This window comes from Amphiura filiformis, unplaced genomic scaffold, assembly GCF_039555335.1.
Source record: "Amphiura filiformis unplaced genomic scaffold, Afil_fr2py scaffold_203, whole genome shotgun sequence".
NCBI classification, from domain to species: domain Eukaryota; kingdom Metazoa; phylum Echinodermata; class Ophiuroidea; order Amphilepidida; family Amphiuridae; genus Amphiura; species Amphiura filiformis.
This window is the reverse complement of record NW_027305667.1, coordinates 21,457-32,035: the sequence shown is the minus strand read 5'-3', so window position 1 is coordinate 32,035 and position 10,579 is coordinate 21,457.

The window sequence follows — 10,579 nt, the reverse complement described above, 5'->3', positions numbered from 1 at the left end:
TCCAAACACTGCATGTAGCAGCAAAACACTCAAACACTTCTGGTATCAAACACAAAACAACATACCATCCCAATTCAACTTCAACGGGCCCGACAAATCCCCCTCCAACACTGCGTCCATGCCCCATTTATAAAATCACCCATTTTAATTACGACCACACCCAAAGCCCAAACATGCTAAATTTCGACTACGTCTGCGCCGACATTAAACCAGGACCTATACTTTGTCCAATTTACATGTACCAACAACAAATTCACACACTATCAAACACAAAACAACATCTTGTAGGCCTACTCCTTCAACGCCATTGTGGGACAAATCCCCCGCAATACTGCGTCCACGCTCCATTTTAAAATCACCACTTTTAACTACGTCCACGCCCAAACGCAAAATCTGCCATTTTCAACTACGGCTGCGCCGACTGCGCCGACTTAAAAACCAAGACCTATGTCCAACATACTGTTCATGTACTGCCAGTCTGCCACCACATTCACACACAATTTAACATATTATACTAATTCAACATCATGGGCACAAATCCCCAAACACTATGTCCCATTCATAAAATCACCAATTTTATCCACGTCCAACCCCAAAGCCCAAACCTGTTAATTTTCAGCTACGTCTGCGCCGACTACGCCGACATAAAAACTAGACATAGAATTTGTCCTAGTAGGCCTATACATGTACCAACAACTAATTCAAATACAATCACACACAAAAATACCACATCTTGAACTCCTTCAACGGTATAACGGGGACAAATCCCCGCAATACTACGTCCACGCCCCATTTTTAAAAACCTGTCAATTTTCAACTACGTCTGCGCCGACTGCGCCTTGTTAAAAACCGACACCTAGGGCCTATAGGCCTACTCCCGAGTAGTACCAGCAAACATACTTCCTTTGTTTCATCTGCAACTTAAATAATGCATCTACGCTGCATTGATCAACCCGCCAATTTAAACTGCGTGACGTCAAACGCCAACTCTGTCGGTTTTTCGACTACGTCTGCGCCAACTGCGCCCACAAAAAAACCAAGACCTATACTTAGTCTCCAGAATAACACACTCACAACATTACCATACACAAATCATTAAAACAGAATACCCCACTCAAGCACAAAACACCCTATTCCAATACATACAAACATGTTACAACTTTATACAACTATACCCCCGAGAGGGGTATTCTGTAGTTACTCCAATAATTTATATTTTTTTAAATTCGCAATACCTAATACACATTTTATGGCAAATGATTAAAAATTGATATTTTTGATATTTAGGCCTAACAGTACTCGAAGTAAACTTTATAAATCTGATGATTTATACTTAAAGTAGGCCTATATGTAGGTGGGATGAAAAGCCGACGATCAATTGAAAATGTTGACCTTTCGTATTGAAGATATGGATTTTTGTCCCAAAACAAAAAAAAAATTAGGTCTTTTGGGGAAAAATCCATATCCAAAATTTTCAATTTATCGTCGCCTTTTCCTCCCAGCTACATACACTTTAAGAATATATCGTTAGATTTATAAAATTTACTTCAAGAACTGTTATATATCAAAAATGTGAAAAATATCAAATTTTAATAATTTGTCATAAAATTTGTATTTTATCGTGAATTTAAAAAATGAAAATTATTTGATATCAGAAAGACATTCTCCGTATTCAGAATGGAATTCGATATGTCTGATGTGCTCTCATGTCCCACAAAAAATACTATCGAAACGCTCAAAACGCTAATTCCAGATCCTTTAAACGTGATCAATATCCTAGCAATGTCGCAATGTCGCACCCCTCCACAACCCCATCGACCATAGCAACGGCCCCATGTCCAATGAATACGGGTTGGAATTTTCGATATTTGGCACTTATACGTTAGAGGGGAGAGGGGTTAGCCTTCTAACGAAAGGACTTTCGTTTATAGGGCTTCATCGAACTTTTGGGCTGTTCCCTATAACATACCACCGTGATGCACATGGGTTCTGTCAGCCTACTTATGTTATAACCATCAATTTGAATCTCATTATCACTAATATTATTATGTAGCATTGTAGTAATGTGCTATCTACTTACTGCCAGTGATAACATCGTAGTAATGGCTTTTAATTAAGCGAAGTCGAATGAAAACTAAATTGTCAATTGGGAGAAAGTTTTTTGGCCAGGTGTCAAAATGGATGTAAAACACGATGTCTATAATAGAACATGACCCGCCACAAAATTTTGATGTCTCCCATGCTTGTTTTTGAGTGCAATGACAATGGACTACTGCTGAGAGTATTGTAGTAATGTGCTATCTACTGCTGATAACATTGTAGTAGTGCTATCTACTGCTGATAGCATTGAAGTCATGTGTTTTACTGCTAATAACACATTGTAGTAAATGTGCTATTTACTGCTGATAGTACTGTAGTAGGCCCCTAATGTGCTATCTACTGCATGCTGAAAACATTGTAGTAATGTGCTATCTACTGCTGATAACATTGTAGTAATGTGCTATCTACTGCTGATAGCATTGTAGTAATGTGTTATCTACTTATATAGTGTTGATAGCATTGTAGTAATGTGCTATCTACTGTTGATAACAGTGTAGTAATGTGCTATCTACCCGGGCTATCTACTGCTGATAACATTGTAGTAATGTGCTATCTATTGCTGATAACATTGTAGTAATGTTTATTTTATATAACCCGGCATTTCAACGTTTTCTGTATACTGATATTAACGAGTCATTTCGTGAATTTATATTCCAAATTTTCAGTTGATTCGGACAATGGATTTGACATGTTTGAGAGTTGCGTATAATATTGCATATCAACAAAAGCCCCTATTTCTGCTCAATTATAAAACTTGGTCCCATTTGTAAAAGGTAATAATTAAATTTATCATTTGTATGCTTCATAGAACCACCAGAAATTAGTACTATGTGCTTATTCTTGCATGGTATTTAGGCCAACACGTTTTATAATTATGATTAATGATTGAACAAAATAATAAGTACGTCTATATAAATTGCAATTTCGCTTGAAAAAATTACCCATCTTAAGGGATCTGGAATGAGCGTTTTGATCGTTTCGACAGTATTTTTTGTGGGACATGAGAACACATCAGACATATCGAATTGCATTCTGAATACGAAGAATGTGTTTCTGATATCAAATAGTTTGCATTGTTTGAAATTCACGATATGATACAAATTTTATGACAAATTATTCAAATTTGATATTTTCACATTTTAGATAGGTTTATATAACAGTCCTCGAAGTAAATTTTATAAATCTAATGATATATTCTTAAAGTGTATGTAGCTGGGAGGAAAAGCCGACGATCAATTGAAAATTTGGACCTTTCATATTGAAGATATGGATTTTTTTCCCAAAAAGACCTAATTTTTTTTGTGTTTTTGGAAAAAAAAAATCCATATCTTCAATACGAAAGGTCAAAATGTTCAATTGATCGTCGGCTTTTCATCCCACCTACATACACTTTAAGTATGGATCATCAGATTTATAAAGTTTACTTCGAGTACTGTTAAATATCAAAATATCAATTTTTAATCATTTGCCATAAAATGTGTATTACATTGCGAATTTCAAAAAATCAAAATTATTTGATATCAGAAGGACATTCTTCGTATTCAGAATGCAATTCGATATGTCTGATGTGCTCTAAATGCCCCACAATAAATACTGTCCAAACGTTCATACCCCACCCCTTAAGAGCACCATCAACCAGATAGTTCATGATCATGATGATTCAACTCAATTCAGTCACTTTCACAAAGACACAAAAGTGGTCCAAGCTGTTTACGAAATTACCTTGATGACCAAGAAAAATCTAATAAATAAATACGTGACATGTTTGCCTAGTAGTAGGCCTACTATTTTCTAAATAATATTGTATACGTTTTTTGTTACAACATGTCAGTTGTTCTGTCAAAGGAGTTTGTTTATCACACTTACACTTATACGCTTCTGTGGTTTTTGATTGCATCACATGACTGAAATTCTATTCGGTTTTCGCGCCGTGGCGATCCGGGCATTTTATTCCAGCCTAGCCGTTCGTCATGTAATCACGTAGTATACCATACCACTGATAGCTCATTGGTGTACCAAACGGAAGAAGTTCATGGATAATTAACCGATTGGACATCGAAAATGATTAAGCCAAAGTGCGAGGTAAGCCTTATAAATATTCTTCTGATCATAAGTTAGTCTATATCATTTGGACGTTTAAATGAGCTTGTTCTTAACAGATAGGTTAATACCCAATGAAAATGATTTTGTCCGCAGGTCTCAATGACTGGGACTAATTATAAACTTGGTCATTACTGTCAATCCGTCTTGAAATGGAGGGGGGGGGGGGTTAAGGAGGCAGAGACAAAAATATTAAGATGTCATTTCGTATTCACCAGGCCATGCGATTTTACACGAAATAAAGGTAAAATAGCGAGTTTACCAGGCCAATTTTCAAGTTTACATTATTTGAGGGGGCGAATTATAGCAAGAGTTGAGATTCTCTTGGGGTGAATGGTTAAGCATAGAGATTGAGTTAGCAAACCAACTCATTTAGGAGGTTCATCTTGAATAAATGGGCAAATATTAAACGCATCGTTTATCGGATGATATTTTTGTTATCGACAGAAGAAGCCCGAGTATCGGCCGTTTGTTTCTATGGCAGCCAAACATCATGAACTGGTTGTATAGCATTCAAACATTTGACCCACATATTTATAGGCCTATGACCATTAAAACAGGAGAAATTTATAGTCCAATATTTTAGAATTTTAGAATTTAAGCCATTTCGAATAAATCAAGAAGTATTCAATTTTTGTTTGTAATTTTAGCGTCCTTTTATGACACTAATTCAGTAGATATCTATGAAAAAGTAGGCTACTGTCAGTGTGTTGTAATTTCTTTCTGTTAACCAGAACGTAAATTCAAATAACGATAGTAGCTAAACGAATTAGGCCTAATCTACAAGAATTTCTTTGGTCATAAACATATTATGTGGTTACAGGTTTTAGTATAATATAAAAATGTCAACTTTTTTAAAGAAAAGTGGGGATGCCCCCCGAAAGAGTAAATCGGGATAGAAGGAAAGGGTAAAGCAGCCAGTTTCCCAGCAACCTCCCACACCCTGGCTTTAACGCCACTGGCAGTCTCTCCAAAAACACTGTTTCAAAATAATGCTTAATATATTCAATAACTGCAGAGCTGAAACTAAATCTTTTTTTCTTTTTTTTTTCAATTTGTACAGTTTTCATCGCTTGCATCAGACCAGGGATCGGAACACATGTCTTAAAGATTGCATTCGCAGTTGCAGAAAGCGAAAATAAGGAGAATTATAGGTAGGCTATTAATTCATCTTCATTATTACCATCATGGTCAACTCAATCAAAACATGGTCATTGTCGCTGTCATCATCGTCCAAATGATATACCGTAAAACCCCGTCTACAAGCACATAGAGTGCTTATGATTAAAGCTAAATCAATCCAGGCGCCATTATTGAATTTGAGCAAATAGATTACAGATCCAAGCATATACAAACAAGTATTATTCTAAGACCAATCTATTGTATTGGCATATTTACGGATTCATCAAAAACACGAGGTTTTACGGTAGATCGCAACCAAATTAAAGGACATTTTCTGAGAATTTCAAAAATATTTTAAGCAATGGATGCATCTTGACATGGAAAAAAGATGTACCGGTATCTTCTATGGAACAGGGTCAGTATGAAGGCTATTCTGAATATTATCGGGTTTGGTGTGCAAAATACAACACTCCCAGTAAAACTGTACTATCTGCAAGCATTACATATTGATTAAATTATTTGAACCATAAAGCAATTTAATCATTTTCAGAAAGATCTGTCATGATTTCCATATTATAGATGTGGGCAACCTTTTAATCAAAATTAGTTTCTTTTCAGACCATTTCCGACGTACCAAATCATCTGAACAACTAAAATCACATTTTAATCAAATAACTTTGATTTTGAAGCCAATATAAGCCAACATTTTAAGGGGGTACTACACCCCTACCCAGTGGCGGATTTAAGCTGTCAGCAAGTCAGCAGTTGCTGACAAGGCCCCCCCCTGCTATTTTGGCCAAAGGGCCCCCTGCATTTTTTTTTTTTTGCTTTAATTGTTTTCTGCAAGGTTCAGTGGTGCGGTGGCGAGAACAGCAACGAAAAGACCATTACTTTAATGCCCGCATTTATATGATTCTTGGATTGCTGCTCCTTCTCCTCCATCCACATTTTCAAGTCTCGCCCTCAAACTAAAACAGTTATCAAGCCCGGTATGTAGCACACCTAGGGCCCTCGTTTTGGCCCCAGCAAGAGATCAAAGGTCAAGGGCCCCATGGGCCCAAATTTAATATTTGGGAATACAGTTTCTATAGAATCAGGACTCCGAGTTCACACAGTATACATTCTCAAAAAGTCAAAATACAAGTAGTTCACCTAGTATGGACCCCGAATGTTAGATATAAGCGTATCATTAAAGCTGGTTATAACTACAAAGGTCTTTCCTCCTAGATATATATGAATTTTACCAACTTTGGCCCAGATATCCAAGATCACAAATTTGATAAACCCTTGATTTGGGTATAGAATAGTGTAAAATGTCAAATTTTCGCGCGCTTCGCGCAAAATTACCCAAATGTACATCATCTTTTGCTTCAAATAGTATGAAATGGAATCGCGCACTGTGCGCACATACTTTTCATATAACATTGGGCCGAACTGGTCAAATGTCTGTCTTGCCACCTTCCAAACAAAAGGTTCAGACACGCTCCTGATTTCAACCCTTTGCTATTGGGCCCCTATGATATTTTGCTGACAGGGCTCTTTTCCTTAAATCCGCCTCTGCCCCTACCAAAATTTGTGCATCATACTGCAGTTACTGTCCGTTTTCCTATACACAATACACAGTGCTCTCACCATTGACGCGTGACCTTTACAAATGATGTATGTTGGAAGAATGGACACTTGCCTAGTTAACATCACTGTGTGAAAAATAACCAGCCAATATTTTATTTATTCTCCAAAACTTCTAGCAAATATATTTCTCTAACATGACCTAAAATTACAGCCAGGTTAGATGTTCAGAAATGGTCGCATTTTTGTAAAATATGAGTGAGGGCAAGGCATAGCTAGCCAACTCCCCGTGTTAATTGAATGGAGATTTGACCGAAAATATTGGTATCGGACCCGGGATCGGACCGCTCACTTCTGAAGGATGCCACAAAAAAACGGTAAAAGCTACATTTAAACTATTCTAAATAGGTTCTAGAAAATATAGTTTTGTAACATGTCCTAAATTTTAGCTAATTTAGATGTTTGGAGAGGGTCGCACTTTTGTGTTTTAGGAAGGATATGTAAACGACAGATAACACCAAAAATATGAAGAAATTATTTCCAAACCGTGTTAAGTCAACAATCATTATGTTGCTCATTTTGAAGACTGCTGGTTAACAAAAAGCAGGTCTTTGTCTCATTTCGTGAACAATGATACACATACCATTGTTTCCTTTCGTTTCCTTTATAATCGGTTACCCAACTGAAGCTATAATACCAGCTTTATTGCGATGTCGCACATTGAAAACAGACACTTGTGCACAACCAGAGAAGATCTGATTTAATCAGTTGAGCTGCTTCAATGAGTGTTATCTTGGTTTAATAGCTTTTAATGGGGTTTAAGTCCTGCAAAGGTCGAGATGAATTCTACTGTAGACATGACTGCATCATGTTTTTCTTAAATATTATAGCGCTTTGAGGACAAGTATAAGATATGTTTATTATAGGGGCAAGGACTACAGCTACTGCACTGTAAATTTTATTTCAGCACGGACAACAGTTGTGGGGTTACAGTCAAAAATGAGGGAAAACCAATATCTAATAAATAACTACTTGCTTTGAGTTTACAAATTTTCAGTACAGTAGTTGTAATCCTTGCCCCTATAATATACATATCTTACTTTTTACCAATGTGCTATAATTTTGGAGAAAAATGCAAAAATAGGCATAAAATTGGCCAGGGGTGTAGTACCCCTTAGGAGTATATATAATCATGGGTGATTTCAACTTCCTGGCACGTAACATAACAGATGTGATAATGGAGGTAGAAGGGTTACAGAAATATGTCACTGTTAACTTTTTCAATTGAAACATCTAGCTCAATACATTATTGATAAACATTTCTTGTCAAATAAAATACATTTTACGCCAAGACAAAAGCGTAAAATGGGCATTTTGGTTTTAAAAAATGATAAAAATCATGAAAAGTACATTTTAACCCATATTTTGCCTGAATATGGTGCAACATTTTTGGACACAGATTTAAAATATTCCTATACCTCTATTATTCAGATCAAAAATTAAGGTTGAAGTACATAGGACTGGTGGATTTTGCAAGAGGGGTTGTCATTGTCCCATACAGGCACTGACAAGTGCTACACATTACCTACTATGTCCCGGTAGTATGTGAAACATCTTAACTTGCACTGTTTAAGATCATTTATCGAAACAAAGATTTGACACCATTTTCATCAAGATCGGAGCGAGTTTAAAATTTTGACCCGTAAGAGATCAACGCTTGACCTGTGACCTTTTTGGTAACAACTCAAGAACGGTACATCCTAGATAGGTAAAAACTTTATATTTTCTGAATCCCTAGAGGAATACATTAATGTTTTCGACACAATTTGATGAACTTTGAAATTTGACCCCATGTAAAGTTTAATGACCTCTCCCCAGACTGGTAGGCCTAATGGTGCCTTGGCACCACCATCTCAAAATTTAATCACAATACTGATACATTGAAACGTATATTAAATTTTATCGATTTGCAATTGATTGGGGGTATTTTTATATTCATTTTGTTGCCGAAAAGGTCTAAAATCGCGAAAAGAAAAGAAGCGTTTTCACATTTTGAAAATTTCACGTGTGTTTAAATTCAATTGGTGGTGTGCACCCATAAAGCACACAGGCTGTCTTTTATTCTTCTGCGCATGCCCACTTTGGTGATAATAAACTAAATTCACGAGTTTTTGAATTTGTTGTGCCAGCTTTGTATTAAACATGTTAAATGCATGCTGATGATTGGGTAAGACGCAGTAAAATCATGCCATACTAATAAATGTTAGCAATCCACCATCCATAAATTTGATGAAGCTTATCAATTATCATTCATTTCAATTTCTGTATAGGCAAAGTGAAAGTCAACATGGTCAAAGGCTGCCGGCTGATATTACTATTACACTAGCTGTAGCTGTTGAATTTTGAACCATTTGCCAAATATTATTTTATAGCAACAACTGTCAAAGTTTCATGGTCATTTTAAGCAAAACTTGTGAGGTAAAATATGAGTATAATATGAAAGAAAACTCACTCACTTAGCCGCGTTAACTAGACTTGCTTGGCTTGGTGGGGGGGAAGGTTGGAGGTCTTCGAAAAAATTTACGGGGATGTGCCGCACAGACTTTCAATGCTGACTTTCTCTATACCTACATTTTGCTGATTTTGCCACCCATCAGTATACCAATTTTCTACTAAAACCCCAAATTTGCCCTAATTGGGTGCTTTTAGGGGCACTTTTGCCCAAATGCGTCCAATTGGGCGCATGAATTGGTCTCCACTGAAAGCCCACCCATTGATATACAAAATTGCTGAAAAGGTACTCTAAAACCGTGGCACATTCCTGTATACCTTCAACTAGGGAGAACCCTCTGGCGCTTGCCAGTCTCATGTACGCCCGTATGTACAGACTGGCTATTTTGTGTGACTCAAACTCAATGGGATTTATGTTTTTTGCAATTCAGTCAATTTATATGAAATTGGTACTCACATATCTGATCTCCAAATCATAAAAATGCGACTTTTTTGATGACTGAAACAGCAGCCCATAATACCATAAAAACTTTCCGTATTTTACGGAACTTAGTAGGGTTGCACAAATGGCGCATTGATTTAGTGGTGTGCTCCCTTCAAGGGTAACTGATGTTCATAAAATCAAATTTTGTTATATTTTTTCTTGAAATATAAAATGTTTTGAGTAAAACACTCGAAATTTAAGTGCTCTGTGACATTCACATCAAGAGAAATGTCCTTTCAAAGTTACATGGTCAATTCCAAAAATGTGCAAATTGTCAACATTTTGACCATTATTTCGCACTTGATTATTAGTTTCCTGTTTACCTTCAGCGTCAAAATTGAAAATCTCAAAATAATTAATTATTTTATTTTTATTTCTAATTTTCTCCTTTAAAATAACTTTCAACTGCTTCTACTTGCTATTTTCTGACTTTAATAATGTCAACAATAATGATGAATGAACAAAGAGTACAACTCCACCTTCACTTATTTATAAAATCAAATATTATTGTGAAATAATTAAATGCCCGCTCTAGTCAAAATGAGTTGAAGGTTGCTTGTAATAGTTCAAACTAAATAAAGAAAATAAAAGATAATTAATAATTAATAATTAAAAGTCACCTCGTCCCTTTTTCAAAATCTTCAACAGGAAACTAATAATCAAGTGCAAAGGGCCTTATGCTTATTTCCCTAG